Here is a 16,751-nt window from a genome sequence, read left to right on the forward strand (position 1 = left end):
AGTCATTATTTAACGACAGACATGATCCATTGTTAATCCATCGCTAATTCACGTCGGATTGGCGACAGATAAATTCTATCGCATTTTAGCGACCAGGATTATGCGATGGACGCTTTCCGTCAGTAAACACGTTAGCGACAGATGAGCGATGAAAAGCATTTGTCGCTAATCCACATTTTTCTTGTAGTGATGCACCTACAACTATATATATATATATATATATATATATATATATTTGTATATATTTGTTGGAGTTGGCATATGACAAGTATAATGAAGCAACAATGAAGAGCAATAAAGGGGATCCACAGGTGAAGCGGTTCTATTGTCAATAAAATTAAAGGGGAGGGGCTTGAGTAAGAATTTAGTGCTAATATATATGAAAAAGTGGAAGCAAATTTGGAGACAATCTACAAGAAGTCGCTTGGAGCTCCATAACTGAACGGTGATTTAGTGGATCACCTGGCCCATTCTCCAACTAGCCGGAGGTGCAGCCGTGCAGGTACTTTGGGGGGATTGAATGATTTTTTTTTTTTTTTGATAGAAGATTGGATGATATTCAACTTATGCCAATCACCCTCTTTCTCGCTACTACCTTTTTTTTTTCATCAATTCGTTCGTTTTGACAATATAAATGAGAGGCTCTATTATCGACCGATGAAAAGCTAACCTAGCAATACAACTTAATTAATGGATCTAGGAACAAACTTGCAGTCTGGGAGTATGTGGTTCTTCAAAGCAAACTAGGTTTCAATATCATGTGAACCAAAAATGCTGGTGTTTTTTATGTGAAGCTTCATTTCTGAAAGGCCAGTGGTGTGTATGACTGTTCCATGCGCGGCTTTGATGCGGATGGTCGAGAAGTTAAACAGCACGCATGTCTGTACTCATAGTTAAACAGCAGAGGAGGGAGTAGGCAACCATGTGGTGTGGTCAAAATCAGCTTTGGTTGATCCTGCTGCCTGACTAGGCTGCCACTGCCGCTCAGTATGGGCATTGCTATCCTTGAAAATCATATGGTTGCGTAGGGGGTCGTTATCTGACACTTGTTTCCCGGTCCCTGGCCCATCATTGTCAATTTCTTAATGGATTGCTTCCATCTTTCCACCGGTAGGACATGCATATGATACACTTCTTGTTCCTCTGTTTCGGAAGCCCAGTGGGGTTGGCCTCATATCTCACCCATAAAAAGATACAATACAATTGAACATGTCACGGTTTCGGACACTCTGGACGTCATCTTGCTGTGGACGAGACCTGAAGACGTCGACCATGTTGTTGTCGGGGTCTGGATTACATCTGAAACTGCTGCATGGCCCATCTGCATTCTCAATTTCTTGTGTACCTTCCAATGTCTATAATATATAAATGTATAGCTCACTCCTCCGATCATTCATTCGAATACATAGCTATCGGCCAGCAACAAGTGGAAAAACAAAAGGTGCTGCATTATTAAGAGCACCAATAATTGAAGGAGCGCTTGCTTGCTTTGAGTTGTAAACCTTACGTGATATGTGATACCTCAAGGCTGAAGGACACGATGTTGGGTGAGGGTGATGACATCTCTTCCTCCCATCGCCACAGACTCCGCAAACTTTATTAGCAATTGTAAACAACGGGAATGGGACACCGAAACGACGCTTTTGGCCTCTTGTGTTCAACTGCATCTAATCTCATTATTCATAAATAAATTTGTCCCGTCCTCCTTACTATTTCTATATGGCTTGGCATGAATTTGCATGCCGCCTCCTCTCTTATAATTCTCTATATAGGTTTGAAATAAGCATGTAAAGGATCAAATTTCCACCGGTACCACCATTGAGACAGGAAGGGACTCTCTCTCTCTCTCTCTCTCTCTCTATATATATATATATATATATGAGAACTAGAAATATATGCATTTTCAACACTTTTTTTCAAATCCAACCAAGTGGATGTGCTTGGCATGGTGAATTTGCTAGGAATCAATCATTGAATGATGTATTTTTTATGGAAAAATGTGACTTTTGAATGCTTGAATATTTATGAAGATTATAAGCCATTAGTTTTAAAGCCTTAAAAAATCTCGTTTATGCATCAAAATCGGATGATTCATGAGCGGGTTATTGTAAAACCTAACATGTAGATCACATCAGTATGATTAGACTAAAAAACCAAAAAATCCATGAAAATCCTGGTTCACACATTAGTTATCATATTTTAGTGACTCTATGTAGGATTAATCTAACATTGAACTAGTTATGTTAAACATTAGATGAATTCAACTTTAATAAAATGATTAAAATACTCTTAAAAGAATGATATTTTTAAAATACATCATTATTTTTTTGGACATTATAAGTCTTGAGAAAAGCCAAACACCTTTTTTGAAAAATTAACTTTATTAAAGTTATCTTTTTGTCCACAAAAAGTAACCTTGCATTTTAAAAAATGCCATTATTTTAAAAGTATTTTAATCACTTTTATAAGGTTTAATTTATCTAATATTAAATACAACTAGTTTAATGTTATATATATATAATGTTGACATGATCGTCCTGACTAGATGGAAGGCATGGGTGCAAGCTATATAAACCCATACATGGGTTCAACATGGTACACTTAGCAAGAATCATACATTGGATTGCATTTTCTTGAAATAAAACATGATTTTTTGAATTATGAAATTTTGGAACATCATAGGCCATTGATTTTAGAAACTCTTAAAACACTTGCTTGGAAGTCACATTTGCATGATCCATACATTGCATTTTACATGTGCAAGGTCTAATTTACCAAAAAACTAAAAAATATGGAAAAATAGTTTGTTTAATATAGAAGCATGTAATGTGGTTCGGTCAATGTGACCTACGTGGAGAGAAGAGAAGAATCACAGGAAGCATGTAACATGGTTCGTTCAATGTGGCCTACATCCACGGATCAGCATCCCTCTCTCTGTCTTAGTTCATTCAACAATTCACTCATGTTTTATACAAAGTGTGCTAAGCAACATCAAGATTTTTTTTTTACAAGGCATAGTCGTTCCTCCTTGATTGTCGTCTTTTCTTGATTGAGGGCATAATTGCCACACACATTTGCCTTGGGCGTGGGCTTTGTTTCCTTATTTTTCAAATGTTCCACCTTGGCAAGATTAGCACTAGTTGTTCCTTTGATTTCATCATTTCCTTTTGAGGCAGTCTTGACTTGGTTGTCCTCATTCTTACATTGCTTTTTTTCTTTATTTGATTTACTTGCAAGGTGGAGGCTTGCATAGTGAGCTCGTCCCTAGCTGCCTTTAACCATAGTGAGTGCCAACCATAATAGACTCCTTACCATTATAGAGATGATGAGTGTTGGACTTTCCTTGTGTCAACACTCTTGACATAGTGTAATAACCAACAATTTTTTAATATTTTTTATCTATTATAATATCTAAATGATGGATATTTTGATGACTTATTTTATGATTTTTGAATGCACGATTTCATCAAAATTGGAGTTCGCACGAGCTCAAATCATACCTGACCACATCAAGGGTAAAATAGTCTTTTGAGTATATTGCAGGGGTATTATGACTAGAGGGTCATATCCATACATACCCATGTTGACTAAGCTCAACCAACTGTATTAATTTATATTTTATAAAGAAACATAATTAGGTATTAAATAGAAGAAATTAAGAAAAGGTTAGGAGTCTAGTTAGAGAATCTAAACCCAACTAAGAACCCTAACTAAACTAGGTTAGTTAGTCCCCTACCCAACCGGATCAGATCTGGTTGGGGTGAATAATGGATCTAGATCTGAATCTTTTCCAAGATCCAGATCCATCTTTTACCTTCCAAGGGCGCAAGTGGTTTTGCTACCCAATGTTTTATGGATTTTACAAGTGTTGAATTAAATTCAACACTTGTAAATGGGGAGCCTCACACGAGTTGGGCTTGGTGTTTCAGATCTCCTCCTTACCCAATTTAAAGACCCCACTCTCTTTCTTTCCTTCACTCATCCGAGCATCCCCATCTCCCACTCTCTCTTTCTCTCACTCTACTCTCCTCACTCTTCTTCTTCTTATCTTCTTTTCCACAACCAAAGGTGGTTGTGCTGCCCTTGCAGCCACCCTAATAGTCTTTTTTGCCCAGCCTTGTCACCACCACCATTGAGGGTGACCCAACACCTAGTTCAGACCCTCACACCAGCTACTCTCCCTGATCACCCCTAGGTCGACCCATCCAGCCACTTGCCTAGCTACTAAGTTGGGACCCCCTTGAGTCCAGCCAAACCCTGCTCGTTTGAACCTGGTCACCCACTATGTTGCACCCGAGATCCCTCATTCCACACTGCAACACCGAACCCACCTGGTTCTGCCACCATCAGACCACCCTGTAGAGTCACCACACACCTGGCCTGACCAAGCTGCTCCCGACGCCCTTGGTTCTGCTTGCGCGGAACCCACTGAGCTCAACTGCACCAAGCAGATGTCAGTAACAAAACTATGAACTAGTTAGAGTTAGTATAGTTAAATTGTGTTAGTAGTTGAAAGAAATAAGTTGCAGAAAAAGAATTTAGGTTTTTTAGAATGGATCAAAGTTCATACAGGTTGGACCCAAATTGATCAACTCAAACTTGAATTTTTAAGGTATTTTTAAATTAATAAATACATTATATTTAGTTATATTAGGACTCAAGACACTATTTTGGATAAAAAATAATTTTAGTTAGGTTAGTTTTAATTTTTAATAGGACTTAGAATCTAATTTAGGGTTTGGGGCCTATTTGGACCCAAAATGGCCTCAGATCTTCAACAGTGAAATATGGGATCTGGATGACCCTCTCAACAAATACAACAATGTTTCTCATCCCAATGGTTGACACTACCTAAGGCAGAGCAGAAATCCATGGTGATTCGTGTCTATGCAGTGTCAACCGAACAACTCACGAATAATGACCGTATCAAGGAATCCAAATACCTTGATAGGTAGAGTTGTGTTGGGTAAAGAGAGAATTAGAAGACAAAATAAAATGAATGCTCAACCCTAGACAAGTGGCTTATAACCTTGTGTATAGTCATCTGAATCGATATGAATTTGTTCTATAAAGAAATCTTGGACTTGTCAAATTAAATTTTATATGTGATTGTGCCTAAATTGGTATCTATTGACCCTATGTGTGGGTAATTGAGTTTGCGTAATTAGAATATTAAAAGTCACTAAATAAAATTCATAAGCCGTTGATGAACTATTCTCAAGAAGAGAGCTCTGTGAGGTTTTACATATTCAAGATCAGATAGTTTAGCCAGGGTGAGCCTGTGAGGATGTACAGCTCCACGTAAGTGTACATGTTCTAAAACCAGTGGCTTGGCTAGTATGATTCTGTGAGGGTCTACTAATTCAATATCAGGTAAGTCTGACGAAGATGAACCTGTGAGGAAGTATGTTTTCAAGATCAGGTAGTCGGACAAGAGACTTATTCTAATATGGTTAATCCTTGTGAAAATGATTTGTGTGTATGAAATAGTTATACTGAATGACTATATTTGATAGCTGGTTGGAAGAATATGAATTTAACAAAGCTGCCATTATTGTAGCATAATTTAAATTCAGATATGAGAAGCATACCTTCATCGATCATAGATTGTGATTGGAATAAAAGCAATGTCAAACTAGGTGAATGGCATACTAGTGAGAGAAACACCATGCCTACTTAGTCTTTTTGTTAATAACATTATAAATCCAATATACGAAAAAAGTATCCTCAACTATTCACTTAATACTCTTAAGAAAATTTTGGGGATAAAATTCTTTTAAAGAGGTAATGATGTAAGAGATGCTATTTTTCAGCAAAAATTTTTGAATAAATTCATGAGGTATTTTCATATGAAAATAGCATATGAACCCAAAATGTGAATCGAATCAATTTCAACGAATCAGTTATACTTAAGATATTTGTATCTTTGCAAATATATGCTCAAATAGTCAGGAAGTCATAACTTCATCCCTGAGTGAAATTAGAAGATTTATATGAGCCAACTTTTCTAGTTTCGTTAATATGAAGATACTGTCGTACTTAGATTTTTTCAGAAAAAAAACCATCAAAACCTATTTTTTTTTTTAGAGTCCCACAAAAATGTTAGTGGAACCCAAAAAAATATTCCTCAAAAAATATCCTGTGGGACCCACAGAATATTCTATAGAATATTTCATGTGTGCCCCACACTAAAGGAACCTCCAGTTATTATCTAGAAAGCCAAGGGACTTTTCTGGAAAGATTTTTCTAGAAAGTAGGTGAGCTTAGGCTATAAATATCCTTCTCCTCTCTCTCTCTCTTCTCATATTTTTGACCGCCCTTTCTCTCTTGCTCTCCTTCTCTCTCTAGAACCTCCCTACCTAGCCCACTTGGTCTGCGCCTGCCTGACCTGGTCTGAACCTACTTGACCCAGTCCAAACCTGCTTGACTTGGCTTGAACCCAACTAGGTCTAGTCAAAGTCAAAGTCCCTTTTAGTCCTAAACTCAGGTTTAATTCACTTGACTCAGACTTAACCTACTTGGGCTAAGTTTGAACCTACCTAACCCAATTGACTTGAATCGAACCCAGTTTGGTTCAAACCACTTGAGTTTAGCAACTCGACATGCTCTTCCTCTTTCTCAACTATGTCAAACTCATCTGACCTAGTTTAGCCTTTCAAAAGAAGGTTTGAACCCAGTTCGAAGCAAGTTAAGCAGCAAAGGTTATTCTTCATCGATCAGAATGTAAGTTTGATTTGTTGATCACTCTCTTTCAAGTATTTGCTAATTTGTGTTGTGATATATATTGTATACGTTTTGAAATAGTATCTGACCCTAGTTCTTGGTTTACGTCCTTTAGGATACTTCGGTGTTCACGCACATCTCCTTGCGACTATCGTTGGATATTTTACGATCAAAACTCTTATGTATTATAGTGTATATGTATTTGAGATTGTTATCACGTCGAATAATGACAAGGCTCCTGCTTTCTGTATATTACATATATATATATATATATATATATATATACTTATGCGTTTGAGATTGTTGTTGCATCGAACTATACCAAGGCTTCTGCTTTCTGCATATTATACATATATGCATTTGCTTATACTTTTAAGTTTGTCGTCCCATCGAACGATGTCAAGGCTCCTGCTTTTTGCAATTTAAATTATGCATTTAAGATTATCGTTTCGTCAAACGATGCTAAGACTCCTGTTTTTTGCAATTTACTTTATGCATTTAAGATTGTCGTTGCGTCGAACGATGCCAAGGCTCCTGCTTTCTGCAAATATATATATATATATATATATATATATATATATATATATATGCTTTCTACAAGTTATTTAGTTTGGTTTCTCTCGCTCAATATTAAATATGTATTCATTTATGCCGCTGCACTATAAAGCACAGGCTTCTGCTTATATTACATATAGCTGCACATAAATGAGCATTCAAATGAAGATCAAACTCCAAATCATCAATGTGATTCTATTGTCGCTCATCGATCAAGATTTTACTTGATAAATGAAGCTCTTATTGGAAAAGATTTATTTTTGCGCAAAATCGCTTTTTCATAAAAACTTAAGTCATTTGCGCATGGCCTGTTAAGACCCAAGGTTTTAACAAACCTCGATGGATATGAAGTATGCATAAACGGTGTGCATCAATCTCCAAGTTAAGCGTAGCAATTTTTTCATCAAAGAGGGGAAATGCTACTGGAGTTTCTGAAAGATGCTCACTGAGCTTAAAGAAAATGCATGCTTTCTCTGTAAAAGAGCGAAAGTGCTGCCAAAATTTTTGAGGAAGCTCAACAAATCTTAGAAATAATGTATCATGTCACTTTGTCAACAGAGGAGGTGCTGTCAAAATTCTGTTAAGTACTTTCTACAACGTAAAAAGGGTCGTCACACTTCTGCCGTCAAGCAGAAGAAGTACTATCAAAATAGTTGGCAAAAGAATTGTCTGAATCGATTGAATGGCACGAAGATGCTATGTTGATGGAACGCTGCCAGAATGACTCATTTTTATGTTCGCCTATAAGGGCACTTTACTCGTAATGGCCGAAGAGCCAGAGTAGTTGTGCCTTGACTAGGCCAAGTGCTCATTACGGTGATATACGCTAAGCAGTCGATCCATTGAGATCGTGTTATATGCATGCTCATGAAAAATACTATTGCACAACTAGACTCGTAAGGGCCAGAGAGCCAGAGTTCTATGTCCACCCAAAAGAGGTGAGGTGCTCGTGATGGCCGTAGATGTCAAGAGTAGAGTCAAGCATGCATATGAATAAAACTTAAAGTCGTAGGACCCCACGGTTAGACCATGCTCAAGAATATTGAATGAGGTCGGGTATATATTTCCTCAGTGCGGGATGGACTAGCTTGCCCGAATGACATTCGAATATCCGACAAGTAATGGTTAGACCAGTGACCTCCTTCAGGACTCTTGCTCATCATGGTAGACGATGATGGTACAGTTGCGAGTGACATGTATTTGATTATGAACCAAAGAGTTCAAGAGACCTCTCATCACTTAGGAGGCTTGGAGGTCATGGTTATCCTTAAATATCTAAGGATTGAACCCAACTATTGCAGTAGAGGATGCATCCAAACTGACATGTTAAGGTTATCCTGGTATGAGTTCTACTGCCCTATCATGGACATGATCAACAAGCCTCTGGGGTATTTAAAATACATAGAATAATAAACTCTCAAAATGTCACATTGATGTCAAAGTTCTAGCTTCTCCTGTGTACCAAGGGGTGAACAGGTTAATATTGAAACAATGCATTAGTTCTAGGTTCAGCGATGAATAAATGTATGATTGAATGAACATTGTTTTGTTAAGTCTTGCATAACCTTGAGAAAGGTGTCATGATCAGTATACTACTGAACCGATAGGGCAAAGACCCAGGTATTCACACGACTAAGTGAAGCTTGAGGAGCTCGCACTTGGATTCATGGGATACGAATGTGTCAAGTCTTGGAGACTTGAGCTCAATGTTCTAATTGAAACCCGAAAGAGTTCAATTGAGGTCCTGAAGAGGCTCACGCCAAGTCATGGAGACTTGAGCAAAATATTCAACTTGTAGCCCTGAGAAGGCTTTTGCGATATACACTAAGTTGTGGAGACTTGAGCGTCATTGTTGAAAATTATGACCCTGAGTGGTCTATGCATTTCCATAAGTTGATACTTGATTTGCATGTGTGGATGAATGCTTGCTCACCAGACCAACAATGGTTCTGACTCCATTTAATGGGGGTTCAGGTGTTGAACCTGCGATGCGATATGCGGAGCAAGACGACATTGAGTTCTAAGGATTCTTCAGACAGTGTTGTACTGCTTCTTTTATAAAACTAAATATTGTTTTTCCAAACAATGATGTTTGTAATAAATAAGTTGTTTTGATAAATGAAACACCTTAGTGGTCAATGAGTGCTTGGTCATATACCTGTGACTTGCCCAGAGTTTTCTAAAATCGTTGACTCATTATCGCCCATTTTCGTTGCTAAAACCTTTTCTAAGTTCCACTTCAAAGAAAAAAAATCATAAAATTTTCAACATAGCCTTGTTTTGGAAATCCAGGGTGTTACAATCTCGCTTGCTCTCTAGGGCAAGTAGAATTAACCTTGTTGTTATAACATCTCTTGCATGGTGAATCACTTCCTATAAATTTTCAAAATTCCCAAAAAGGGTGAAAAACACATTCCTTGTTCCAAAAATTTATATGGATGGGATCCTTGGAAGGAAATCAAAGGTGCCCACTAATTGGCTAGTCATTTCACGGCCATTGGAAATGGGAGTTTGAGGATTCACAATCTAAGAAGATTTAATACCACACTATTAGCAAAGTGGCTATGGCGAAGATGTAGGATAGAGGGTTGACTGAGTCTAGTTTTCAAAGAAAAATATAGATTAGTGGGTTGGCCTTGGAGATGGTTCGATAATCATAGGTGGAGGAAGGGTTGCAGGAATTGGAAGGGATGTGTTTCGACTTTGGACTCATTCATTGAAGTGGTTCGTGTTAAAGTGGGTAGTGGTAGATGTGTGGTGCTGTGAAGCTACGCTTAGCGACTCATTCTCATTAGTATATGATCTTGCTAGAGCCAAGTATGGCAAAATATGTGACTTTTTGTCATCTTTGGAATAGACGTGGGATATTGTTTTAAGAAGAGACCCCTCCGACTTGGTTTTGCTTCAATGGGCTGCTCTCATGAATGTGTTGTAAAGCCACTCCTTATCCCACTGGGATGACTTGATTTGGTGGACACTAAATAGTAGTAGGATCTTCTCCACGTTATTGATGTATCACTTTCATGGGCCTCCTTCCTCTTGGTTGCCGAAACATACATTGTAGTATTTGAGGCTCTCACTTAGAGAATCCCTTATGGGTTGAATGATTATTCATGACATAGTTGACTCAACTTTGGCTTAAGAAATGGGGTTTTCATCTTGCTAGTCGTTGCTTGCTTGGCTTTTGTGAGGAGTCATCACCTCATTTTCTTTGTGAGTGTAGCTTCATTTGCTCCTTGTCGAGGCGAGCTTGGCAAGATATTTATTCAGATTGGGACAACATATCTTTTCTCATTGATGTTTTGCTTGCTCCTCATCTACGCTCAAAAGGAAATTTGTTTGGCACGTATGGATTTTGATTGCTTGGAGGGTGTTGTGGTTGGAAAGAAACCAACCTATTTTCAAAGGTAAAAATAGTGATTTTGAAGGGATCGCTCTCCAATTACACTGGGAAGTCAAGGTGAGGACTCATTGCAAGTGGTAGGACAGTCCCTTGGACTGGATTGGGGAGCTCAGATCCATGCCTTGAGGACTCGCCTACGCTTTCCTGTGTTTGATGCTCTTCTCGGAAGACTGCTGTGGCACATGGGAATCGAACCGGTCTGCTGATTTTCAGCACAAGCTTAGCTTCTCCGGTTTGGACGGAAGGACTACTCTGTGATCAGTTGTCCTGTTTTTATTTTTAGACTGTTTTGTTCTAGGATTCCCTCCACATGCTGATTTGGTTTTGGGCGGGACTGTACCTGTCTTTGCTTGACGTTTCTTTGTATGTTGCAGCAAGTGATCTCATCACTGGTTGCTTCTCTGTACTGATCGTTTCTTATTTATATGATTCTATTTCTCTCAAAAAAAAAAACAGTTAAATGATCTCTTCTTCTGCAGAGGCCCATTGAAAGTGTCTTCGTGGCTATATTCTCTCTTATATTGTTTGGTGACTTCGATTATTTATGGAGAATGTTGGGAAATATTATTGGATGCCTCTGGGAACCTGCCCATTCACCATATGGTATCCCCGATTTCCCCCATGAATGGTGATCAACAAAATTGAATCATGGACATCCAGGTTCTTTAGCTCAGTACACCCCTGTGAAAATCCTGCCCATTGCTTCTCACTTTTAATTGGATGTCTTGTTGAGGATATGCTACAAGCCCACAACCAGTTTGATACATATAACTTGTTTCTAATGTTGAACTCTCTTATTGAATATTCAACACTTTGGTGATTATATTTGAAATGTTAAGAACTGCCCTATGCATGTTCCTGCATCATGATATTCTTAGAAGCACATGTGAGTTTGTGCCTCCAACTAAATGATATTCAAACATTTCTTGTAATATTTTGAATGGAGTAAAAAGGGTTCAGCGCATAACCTGATGACGCCTTGTTTCTTGTATCCTCAAACTTGCACCTGAGCTGATGCAGCATATGAATGAAGAGAACATCTTGAGTGCTATTAGAATAGAGAAAGATGTTGATGGCTTCCATCCCCTGAACATGGGTCATCTTGCCATGAGAGGTAGAAAGCCACTCTTTATTCCATGCACTCCAAAAGGTTGCATTGAGTTGTTGCTTCGGTCAGGCATTGAAATCATGGGGAAGAAATCAGTTGTTATTGGAAGAAGCAATGTTGTTGGCTTGCCTATGTTCATATTCCGGCAGTGTTCAACAAAATGGTGAACCTTATTTTGGCGGACGTATACGCCATTCTCCGCATCAACATCCCTGATCTGCAACACCATCTGCCTCCAGGGACCATTCATGATCAAGGATGATGCTCGTCGCCTAACTGTATTTGTTTCTTGTTTCTTGTTTCTTTCTTCCTTCTCTCCTTGCATCTCTACTTTTCTTTTTTCCTTTTTTGGGGCTCCTTGACATGTCTTGGGCCCGTGTTTGGTTACCCGGTAGGTTCAATGTTGGTTGAACCTGTTTTTGTATCGTAATGTTGATGGTTATAGTTCGGCTCTCTCTCTCTCTCTCTCTCTCTCTGCCTAATTTGAAACGCCAGTGCTTTCTGTTGGCAGCGGCACAATGCTAAGCACCATGCTACAGTTAGCATTGTGCAGGAGTTCAGACAAAATCCAGAAGAAATCACACATGAAGCCCGATATCATGGTCTCTGCTGCAGTAGTAGTTAACTTGGTGAACAGAAAATGGCTAAGAGCTGGTGCGGTGTAATTGATGTTGGGACGAACCCAGTGGAGGTAAGCTCGTTCATGTGTGAGCAATAGGTCTTTGCAAGTTAGATTATGCAGCAGTCTGTTTGGAGAGCTGCTGGCTGTTTGTCATTTCAAACTATCCTTGGGTAGGGATTAAGGAAGCAGTTTAACTACATGGCTACGGCCATTTATGCATGTCAAACAGGATCCCTGCAGTGAGAGGGGCTACCGTATGATTGGAGACGTTTGCTATGAAGAAGCTTTAGGATTGGTCTCAGCAATAATCCCTGTGCCTGGAGGCGTTGGTCCAATGACGGTAGCCATGCTTCTTTCCAACACCTTAGATCCACTTTCTTTTTTTCCTAGTTTATCATCTTCACTGTACAAGTAGATCTATCTGAATATAACCATGCGAAGTTTTTTTTTTTTTCATACGTTACATGAAGACAAATTTAAGCTACCTTATTCCAATTAGCTGGTAGTGGATAAAGAACAATGAAATCTCCAATAGTGACGAGCTAGTGGTGAAATTGGAAAAGTTAAACTGAAATATACATTAACTGCCTTTTCCTCTTGTTTGAAGAATCAGTCTGAACAAAAATCTGTTGCCACTTTCAGCAGATCTTTACCTTCTATTAATTCCCAAAATAGATTTTGTGTATGCCTGCAGAAGGTTGTCAGCTTAATCTGTATATTCTATTTGTCACAAATATTTACAAATATCCAGCAAGAACAGTCACAAAGCAAGCGGATATAGTTTGCTAGCCAAAGAAACCTGGTGCCATCATTTCTACTGTACCGGACTATAGTGTGCCAACTGCAGAATTTGTCCAAAAAATGAAAGGGAATTTTTTTGGATCATGAAATTTTGGTTTTATGTGAGCATTGATTTTTGAAGCTCTTGAACAACTCGTGATCAAAATACTGCCTTTTACTAAACAATTTTTTTTATCATATTGCAGTTTCAGATACTTTGGGTGTGCTTGAAACACTCAGAACTCAAATCCTAGGATTCTAATCCTAGGATCCTAGGAGATCCTTGGATTTGAGATTCGAGGATCTGAGAACGGATTCCCACCACACACATACACCAATAAAAAAGGAATTTCAGACTCATGATATGAGAACTGTGGATCCTTGGATTTGAGATTCGAGGATCTGAGAATGGACAACACAAACACGAATGGTGCACGTGCCATTCGTGTTTCACCACTGTAGAATTTTGAAAATGTGTATATGAATGGAAATCCATAGCAATTAATAATAAGAAATAAACTATATGCTTATGCAATTCTATCTATGCAGAAAAAGAAATTTTTCACTATTTTTTATCTTTGATTACAATTTACATTGAGAAATTGAATAATAAAATAAAGAAATGAAAAAAGAGAATAAAGAAAATAAAATCTTGAGCTTTCTTGCAAAATCAGCACATATGTTAGTAGAAAAATGTAGGCTTTTTGAAATTTATCCAACAATATATGAAAATTGAGGGATATTTGTCTGTAATAAGCTTTTCTTTCATGCATTCATAAAATAAAATAAACTAAATAAAATAAAGGATGATGCATGATTTAATAAACAATAAAACCAAACTGGTTATAAAATTAAAAATTTAGAATTAAAGCCAAAAAGACTAAAATACCCATGAAGATTGATATTAATTGCAAAACAACATTGAAAATCATGATTTTAGAAAATGGTTTTGAAATATGCATAATTTGAAGACCAAACAAATTCGAATCGATGCCAAATCGAGTAGAAAGCACCTTAACATGATCAAGAAAATAATCAAAATATAAAAATATAAAAACTATTTATGAAAATGATAAAATAATCGAGAAAATGTCGATTTTGCCCGTATTTCTGCAGAATAGGGCTCTACAAGAAATCGATTCTTGAAAAACGGCAAGATAAAATATCAAATGACTTTCAAAAATCATGAAAATAGACATGAACAATCATAATAACCTTAAAAACAACATACAATCAAAAAATAAATTTAATAAATATGCTGGAAACAAATATTGAATTAAAAAGTGAAAACAGGTTGTTGAATAGGCTATTCTGTACCTATCACGATGTCAGACCAGAATAAAATATCAAACTGAGATAAAAATTCATAGATTTTTTCAAAGATAAACTAGACATGATAATAAAGATATTTCTTTTTATGGATCAGAAAATCATCTTCGGTTAGGAAGATACGATTCTGACAAGATGCACCTGATTCTGGACAATGTCTGACAATTCAAGAAAAATAGATTCTAGTTCTTAGTTAAAATAAAAAAAAAAAATGATCATAAAAAATTATCAAAATCACATGAAAAAAACTAGACATGCAGATAGATATGTCACTTTTTACGGATCGAAAATATCATCTTTGGTTAGGGAGATATCACTCCAGCAAAATGAGCTTGGGTCTGAACCATGCCTAACGATTCAAGAAGAACAAGTTCTGGTTTTGGGTTAAAATAAAATAGAAGAAGACTGTCAAAAATCACCAAAATCACATGACATAAACTAGACATGCAGATGAAGAAACCACTTTTTATGGATCTGAAAAATAATCTCCAGTTAGGGAGATATGACTCTTGTAAGTTGCTCCTGATTCTGCACAGTGTTTTGACAGTGTAAAAAATAGGTTTCGATTCTTAATTTTTAAAACAAGTCAAGAGATGAAAAAAAATCATGAAATTTTACCAGATTCACGCAAACATATGGATATATCCTTCATAAAAAATTTAGATTGAAACGATAAAAATATGCACATAAAATGATGATGTTAATGCGAGGCTAGAATCAAGATTTATGCATGACTGTTAAAGAAGATGAAAACCTAATCTAACATTCATAAAAAAAATAAAAAGCAAGATGATTGATGATCTTGATGTTGTATGGTTGCAAATAGTGTAAATCTAATATGCATAAAATATAGAAAAGAAATAAAATAAATGGATGCATGGGACCGATTTAATGTAGCCGATTGAAGAGGAAGGATTCAATCTATGAAAGGTCGAATCTCTATCTTCTTGTTGGTTGAAATAAAATTAATAACTAAGCATAAAAAAACATGAAAAGAGCAAGAGGATGAGGGTTTACCTGCAGCTGGATTAGTCATTGATGCTACCACACAAAAAGCAAATCAAAGATGAAGAAAGAAAAAGAGAAGGCGACACCAAAAAAAAAGAAACAAAATAAATAAGAGATAGGGAGAGGGATTTTACCTTGGGTTGGAGGAAGAGCCAAGGGAGAGAGCGCCTAGATGGATCAGATGGCCGGACGCCCCCCCCCCCCTAGGGGCTTTATTTATAGGGAAATTTTAAAAAGGATAGAGATCTAGAGAGTTTAATTAATTAACCTAATTAGCAATTAATTAGGAAAATTAAGGGGTGTCAATTTTTCTAGAGGAGTCCTAATTGCAATTTTATATTTGACTTTTCTTTCTCTAACCTAATTAAAACTCTAAACAAAAGAATCCAAATGTGGTGCCACCTAGGTGGGGTCCACATTGGTTTTTAAAACAATTAAAATAAAGGTTTAAAAACAAAGTAAAAAACAAGAGGATAAAAATGAAAATGGAGTCCTAAATCAAATAGATTTCTGAAATAACCAGAATATAAAAACCAATTGCAGGAAATGATCAAGAAGTGGTGCCACCTAGGTGGGTCCCATCTAATATGAATTGGATTGGATCTAAGATCCACTTTGAAATTCGAGCCTGATAAAATTCAAATCAAAATACGAACTGGATCCATATCTGACACATTGAAAAAGATGTTTTTCTGAAAAAGGGCATTTCAAAATATCAAATGTAAAATCATTGGCTTTTGATAAAATGTAAAGATTAGTTTTGAACCCAGGTTTGAAATTGGAGGAAAAGAAAGATTTAAATTCGGATCTAGATCCGAAGTTTCAAAATAACAAATGGATTTGGATCTCAGACAATGAGTCTGGATCCATGTTTTTAAAAATAGTATACGAATCCTAGATCAAAGATAAAACATTAAGAATGGATCCTAGATCTTGATAAAACAGATGAAATGGCTCCTGGATCAGAGATGGACTTAGAAAGTGGATCTAGGATGACAAATGATTGGATCCTGGATATCTGATAAGATAAGAGCGAATCCTTAATCAAAGATAGAAAATGGATCTGGAATATTGAATAAGAGTTGAAGAACAGATCCTAAATAATAAAAGGGTAGACCCTGGATATTTGATGAAATGATTCAGGTTCAGAAAGCAAATTGGACTCTAGATATAGCTAGCAGAGTGAATTGGATAACAGATCCAGGTCCAGGATAGAAAATGGA

At 37.0% G+C, this 16,751-nt stretch overlaps 1 pseudogene; it reads left to right on the forward strand.

Moving 5' to 3' along the window:
- The first annotated feature begins 11,695 nt into the window (after positions 1–11,695).
- LOC149846083 (bifunctional protein FolD 1, mitochondrial pseudogene) lies at positions 11,696–12,826 on the forward strand (annotated as a pseudogene).
- Positions 12,827–16,751: the final 3,925 nt, after the last annotated feature.

The sequence above is a fragment of the Nuphar pumila genome, chromosome 2 (assembly GCF_984573655.1).
Source record: "Nuphar pumila chromosome 2, dmNupPumi1.hap1.1, whole genome shotgun sequence".
In the NCBI taxonomy this organism is placed as follows: Eukaryota; Viridiplantae; Streptophyta; class Magnoliopsida; order Nymphaeales; family Nymphaeaceae; genus Nuphar; species Nuphar pumila.